Genomic DNA, 6,771 nt, shown 5'->3' with positions numbered 1-6,771 from the left:
TTCTTAAAACTCAGAGCAGCTTCTTTCCATTCATCACAGTCACTAAAAAGCCACTAGGCCCATGAATATGCCAGCCCTCCTCCTTTATCTTATTCCTTAGCAGTCACTTGACAGATAGCCAGAAAGGAGGGGAAGCACACAGTGGCATATCACATGACAAGTCAGGTTTAAAGGGGAGCGAGGGAAGGAGAGTTGTGAGCCCTCCTCCTAGAGGGATGACAGACAGGTCCAGGTGGGACCCTACCGTGAAGGGATCTGGAAAGGCTTTCCACACACAGAGCAAGGGATGCTCAAAGAAACGCTCCGGCATCATTACTGTCTTCAGGAGCACATAACTAACAATCAATTAGTTGAGAACATGGTCTCCCCTGGCTTCCTCAACAGAACACCTTCCAAACTGCAAAGGTCGCTGTTGGCTACTAATTAGCACTCTCTACCCATTTTATATGTAAACGTGATGCAAGTTCAAGCTAATGTGGAACAGTAGAAATTTGGGACTCTCTTCCATGCCCCCTTTATCCCAGCAGCAGCAGTGGCTTCTTAGGACGAGAGACACACAGACCCTGACATTCACAAGCACTGGCCAGAGAACTTAGAGACAGACCCATTCTGTCTTCACCATGTTGCCCCATGTTATATTTACAAAGCACACAAATAAGACATTTCCTAACACATGCATTAGAAGTGTGATACTGACGCTTAAAAATTTTGTGGAAGGACTTCATGACAACAAGCAGTACCTGAAAGCATGTAATTGTATACTTAGCAAATGCACCCAAATGAAAACCTGCTTTCTCCTAGTGCCATCACTATCAGATACACATGGACCTGCTTTTATCATACACTCTGTTTCTCCGAGGGTGTTTGAAAAACTCAATCAAGGCCAGTCTGTAAAAATTCTGACAGAAACATGGAGAAGTGGCAATTAAAGTTTCTGTACAAGTTGCCCCAAGAAGAGCACGAGTCACTGATTCCTAGAAGTACTCCTCTACGGGGTGAAAATGTCATATGCGACCATCCTGTCTTGCCTCGCTCTGCCAGCTGACAGGTGACATTTTAACCTCTAACCAACCACAGCAAGACAATTCAAAATTAAGGTTGACACTTTGTCCTTTAACTAGTTCCAAAGTACTGCAGGGGCTTTACTGCCTGATGTTACACCATATGTGCAAACTCTAGACACAGCAGGCAGGGGTAAGCAGGACGCCTCTGTACTCTGCCATTCTCCTGCTTCCTGTTGTTTTTGGAGCAGCCCTAACTTTAGCTAAACATAACCCTTCTGGGTGAATCATTTTTAGTAAGAGAATCCGCCTTATAGGAGAGCTCGCTGTATGCAGTCTGTATTTCAGAAGCAGAGCCATCTACGGAAGGCTTAAGAACTCACTGGTTTGATATTTTGCAGTCTTTATGAAACCCGCCCATTTTATGAAAAATTTCATAGAACAAAGTTACTAACCATTGAAGTTTTTATGAATAAAACCCCAAATAATTATAGAATGAATAACAGGAAGAATTCTTTTTGAAGTTTCCCCTTCCCCCAACTTGTCTACCATTATGCAATAGTGACGGGAGACAGATATTTCAAAACCTTTTCCAGAACTCAGGTCGTTTTTTCATTCTAAATTTACTCTAAATCTTGATTAACAGGATGTATTTACTTACTTGTGCCCTCAAGAGGTCTGATTCAGAAAAACACTATTTTAGGTTTTACGTTCATCTTTATTTTTTTTCCAGGTAGGAGAAATACATATGAGAAAGGAGAGGGTATCAACTGCTGATAATAAACTGTATCCTTAGCTTAAGGTCAGTGACTCTCGCCAAGCAGAGTTCATGAAAAGCATGTACAAAGTGGGGAAAAGGTCCTTTTAAAAACACACCCAACTTCCCCAGTGATCTTTCCCCTTGAGTTTTCTGTAAAATAGAACATTTAGCTCTGTATCATTCCAAAAAATCTATACGTATCTTAGGGAGGGGAGCATAAATCTCACGGGTCTCAGGTTCACTTCCTGTTGCCTTCCTTCATGATATATTTAAAGATAATCAATAAAAACTGATTTCTCTTTGTAAGCATTTTTCTGTTCTGCCAGAAATAATGGCAGACCCCACCCTAAAATGAAGGAAAAATGGAAAGTAATATTTATCATAAGAGGAGAAAAAGGAACTGCCTAAGCATTTTTCCTGAGCTAAGTGAAACACAAACAGCAAATCAAGTTTACTCTTAAAGAAAAACAAATTTTAAATACTCCCAAGCACTAATTCTATTTCTGAAAACTGTGGTATCAAAAAGTTTTCAAGTTCTGGATTTATATCCTGGCTTTCAACAACCTCCTTGTGTTCTCTAATCGTTTCACTACATTTCTATATGAATATAAATATATATGTATATATATATATATTTTTTCACATATACACAAACACACACATATATATGTATCTCATACACATGACTTCAGCTCAATGTTGAACACTGAAACACCAAAGAAAGGACAGCTAAGTCCCCCAGACCGCCTCCCAGGGCAGAGTGCAATGCAAACCTTCAGGGAAAAGCACAGATGAGAACAATATTAATCCAGTAGAGGAATAAAGACCTGCAAGCAACATTGTTATTTGTTTTAAAACACAAATCTTTTTTGCCTCTTGTCTTCTTAGCGCAAGGATTTTCTTATCCAAAATGTTACTTGAAAGTGTTCTATTAAATAACCCACAATCATCTGTTGGGGTTTCTCCAAAAGGGTCTATCTGAGAACTATCTATTTTAATTTTTTTTTTCTTCTTCTGGATTCTTCTGAATTCTTCACAAAAGACTATAAGAAAACCCCACATGGAAGAAGAATAGACTTTTACTTTGTAATGAAGTTACAAATACATTTTATACATTTTCCTGGCTTCCTATTTCCCTTCTTTCTGTGCTATCTACAGGTTGTCATATTTTACCAGGATGGACTATAAATCAGGCAAGTTCAGCCTGTCAGTTTGAAGAACGGAGGTGAAAAGCGCAGTGGAAAATATATAAAGTATAATTAAAACCATACGACCAGATATACTGAAGTAATACTTGTTGGAGGAAACCCAAGTAAAAATCAAACCTTTTCTGGTGTTAGTGAGACTCTCCAGTCCATTTGGGACAAGCACTCAGTTATTTGCTTTTTCTTTTTTTCTTCACAGCAAGAGCATCCAGGGAAGTTAAATCCTAACAAGATAATTAAGTCTATGGCTGTATTTGCAGCGGAATGTAATCCATAGTTGTTCATGTAAAACTGATCTCTCATTTAAAACCATAATCATTTATTTAGAAATATAGTTTAAGATTCATCAAGGGTCAATTTTATGCCTGCCAAAGAGTATTAAAGGCTTATGACAGCAATGTTGATTCAAAAAGCTAAAGACCTAAAGATGCCAGTAAGACACAGATAATCTAATTGCTTACTGTTGAACAAGGAGAGCAGGAAGTTAGAAAATCTAAACTATCTCCCCTACTACATTATAAACAATCGCCAGGTTGCCACCTCATTCAGGTTGTACTTGGCAGGCCAATGATATATATATGCCTAAAGATGTACAGAAATTAAGATCTCTTCAAGTTATAAAGCAATTCCGATTTAAAACAAACAAACAAACTTTGACTTTGGCAGTCCATCACTAAAGCCACCCCATGTCTATTTCTCCAGAGCATTCCAAGTGCCAGTTATAAGGATTTTGGCAGACAAAAGGAACATAATTTTCAATACTGCTTTGGGATTCCAGTAAATAAGTCAAAGTGAACAAGTTACTTACCCCCCAGAAACTGAATTCCTCCAGCCACTCTTCCCACTGTCCTGGAGATGAGCTCCGACACACAGCAACCCATGAGGGCGGTGAGGGCCACCAGGAGGAGGAGGCCACAGCCCAGGCCTGTGACAATGGTACAGATCCTCCATTCTGCACTGGGGATGCCCTGGAAGGAGGCGTAGCGCCCACACTCCTCCACCATCACCATCATCTGCCGGCTCTCATCGTGGACAGGATAGGAGCACCTCCGGAAAGTACCGAAGGACACAGACTTGCCCAGCTGTGATCCCCAGAGCCAGTAAGGCATGAAGAACCCCACACAAGAGGTGGCAGCACAAAGAAAGGAGAGCAAAGCCCAGATCACCCCAGTACAAGTCAGGCTGGATGCCATCTTTCAGGGCAACGGGGACGCGCAGTAACTGTTTAGGACTTCAGGAGCCAGGGAAGGTGTGAAACCACCAGGCAAGGGTGGGCAGTCCACACTTCTGTAATGGGGGGTGTCTAGTAACAGAATGGATCTTCAGTCTTCCTGACCATCAACTTCCCATTCTCTGTAGTAAGGACGATGGTCCCTGGCAAAACAATAATAAATGTTAAAAGTGAAATGTTTTTAGAGCAGCGATAACACCGGTATAGTTGGGCTGCAACTCTTAATGAATAAACATTCAAACTTGCCCCAACACTTCAAAAGTGGGAAGAACTCATTCTCTCTAGAAACTTCTCTACCATTCAAGTTTTGTCAAACTAGCTCATAGCTTTTTCATGTCTTTATCTCCTGTAAATGCTCCCAAATTAACTCTGACAGCTATTTACTTAAAGAAATGCATGGCTTCTATTTGCCAAGTCAGTGAATCCATTTCACATGCTCACAAGGAAAAGTAATGTAGCATTTTTACTGGCAGTAAACATGATTCCAAATATTAAAATAAAGTGAATCATACCATGGTTTGTTTATTTGGCTTGCAAGTTCATGCTGATAATTTGTAGCAACTTTTCCGTGTCCCTTTAGGTGCATTAACTCTGCACGAGCCCAAACAAAATAATTAGGATAATTTTCACAGCGGCAGAGCACCACAAATTCAACAAGTACTATAGACTGTCTAGGCACATAGAATGGATGGAACTATTAGGCACTCCCTGTACTCCTTCAGTAGTATTTGTGAATTCCTTCAGTCTTAACTCCCTTTCTCCTAGTGCAAATGAAAGAAAGGCTGTGTAGGGCTTCCTTCTGATTCATGGGTTCCAATAAAGATTGGTAGGACTCTCTCTCCCGCGGAACGATTGTCAGCGTCTAATCTGAAAAGTAATCCGCACTTTCTAGTACTCCGCATGGAACCCCAGTCATTCAAAGAGTTCAATGCGCCTTGACTTCCAGCCCTCCCTTCCTCTCAAAAGGAGTTCTTGAACCATTTCCCACACTTTCCATACAGAAAGGAATACAGACGCAGCCCATGCACCCCACGGTTCCATTCCCAGAACCTATAACTCCAGTTTTTCAGTGTCCACAGCAAATTCCCTCTCCCTGGCCTCCCCCGTACCCAGCCCTCACCCCTACTGTTTCCTCTCCACCCGCCGCCCCAGTTCCAGCCCAGTGTGTCACTGCGGGGGAGCTTCAACTACTTTTTTTTTTTTTTTTTTTTAAATCATGTCAACTGCAGTCACCGTCAGCGTTAGCCGCTGAACTTGGTCTGCCTGGGCCATGAGGCTGGGGGAGGTTGCGGGGGGCGGTCTGGGGGTTGGAAGGCCCTCATCTGCAGCCAGGGTTTGGCGCTCCGAGGGGCGGGCAAGCCCACAGTGGGCCCCTCGCAATGGCCCCACCCCGGACGACACCCTGTGCTCCCGGAGCTCCGAGCGGGGAGAGGGGCATTTTCCGGCCGGCCCGCGCGCAGGGAGGGGAAAGCACGGGAAGGCAGCACCCCCCGGAGGCAGCCGCCGACAGCGGACGCGGCGGCCGGGAGAGCCGACCGCGCCGCGGGGCTCAGGAAGTGCGGAGCCGGGAGCAGCCCGACTCCGGCGGCGGGGGGCCGGGGGGGGGGGCGCGGGGAGAGAGCGGAGTCCGCGGCGCCGGGCAGCCAGCGCTCTACTCACTCACCCGGCTGGCGGGCGGCGGCCGGGGCGCGCGCTCAACTTGCGGTCTTCCGCGGGCGGAACATCCACGGCGCCCAGCGCGTCCTTTCTCCTCGCCGCTGTCCCTCACAGCCGCGGCCACCCCGGGGCGGAGAGCGGCGTCCGGCCGGAGGCGGAGGGTCTCGCGAAGGCCGGGCTGCGCCGCCACCCGCGGAGCCCCCGCTGCCCGCGCTCTCCGGCGGTGGCGCGGACGGAGCGCGGTGGCCACGCGCGGGGCGCCCGGGCTCTCACGCAGAGGAACAGAGCTCCCTTTGGCAGGCGAGGCACGCACCGCCTCCTCCCCTCGGCGGCCCGGCCCTCCTCTTTCTCTTGTCCCCTCCCCTCGCGCCCGGGGACCCACGGCCGGCGGAACGCGGACGCGGCGCTGCCGACCGGGACCCGGGAGTCCCCCCTCCTCGTCCCGGGGTGGGGGGGCGCAGCTCTGGCTGTTCCCGCAGCCGACCCCCCCCCCCCGCCGCCCTCCCCTCTAGGCTCCTGCCAAGAGGGGAGGGCAGGGAGGCACGCAGACCCAGAAGTAGGGGAGAAAGTTGCCGGTCTTCTCCGTGCTCCCGAGGGGCTGCGAAGACCAGACAAGTTCCCTGGTTGCATTTCTGGGGCTGGGGTTTGCGGCTTAAGCGCCCGTTTCCTACCGGAGATGCAGATGAAAAGGAGCGCCTCAACACTGGGCAAAGTGACCCTTTGGAGCTTTGAGGAGGTCCTTGGGTTGGAGTCACTTTGGAAGGAGTGAGAAAAGCTAGTGTGGACTGAGAGATAAGAACGGGAAGCCTAAGCTCAGGGATTCTGTCTGGCAAGCTTCTTTCCAGACAGGCCAGGGAGAAGGCAGGGGGAGACTTCCAGCGAGCAAGCCTCTCCCCAGAGATACCCTTTCTGGGAACC

At 47.1% G+C, this 6,771-nt stretch overlaps 1 pseudogene across 1 annotated transcript; it reads right to left on the bottom strand.

The window, feature by feature from the left end:
• Positions 1 to 3,747: 3,747 nt before the first annotated feature.
• On the bottom strand, positions 3,748 to 6,092 carry LOC309858539 (LHFPL tetraspan subfamily member 6 protein pseudogene; annotated as a pseudogene). Its single transcript, XR_014316650.1, has 2 exons — positions 5,861 to 6,092; positions 3,748 to 4,340 (listed from the first exon to the last, which is right to left on the bottom strand). The product of XR_014316650.1 is annotated as an LHFPL tetraspan subfamily member 6 protein pseudogene (transcript).
• Between the last annotated feature and the right edge of the window lie 679 nt (positions 6,093 to 6,771).

The sequence above is a fragment of the Mustela nivalis genome, assembly GCF_964662115.1.
Source record: "Mustela nivalis genome assembly, contig: HAP1_SCAFFOLD_2746, whole genome shotgun sequence".
NCBI lineage: Eukaryota > Metazoa > Chordata > Mammalia > Carnivora > Mustelidae > Mustela > Mustela nivalis.
Note: the sequence above shows the minus strand (reverse complement) of the source record. Positions and strands in the feature narration are given on the sequence as shown.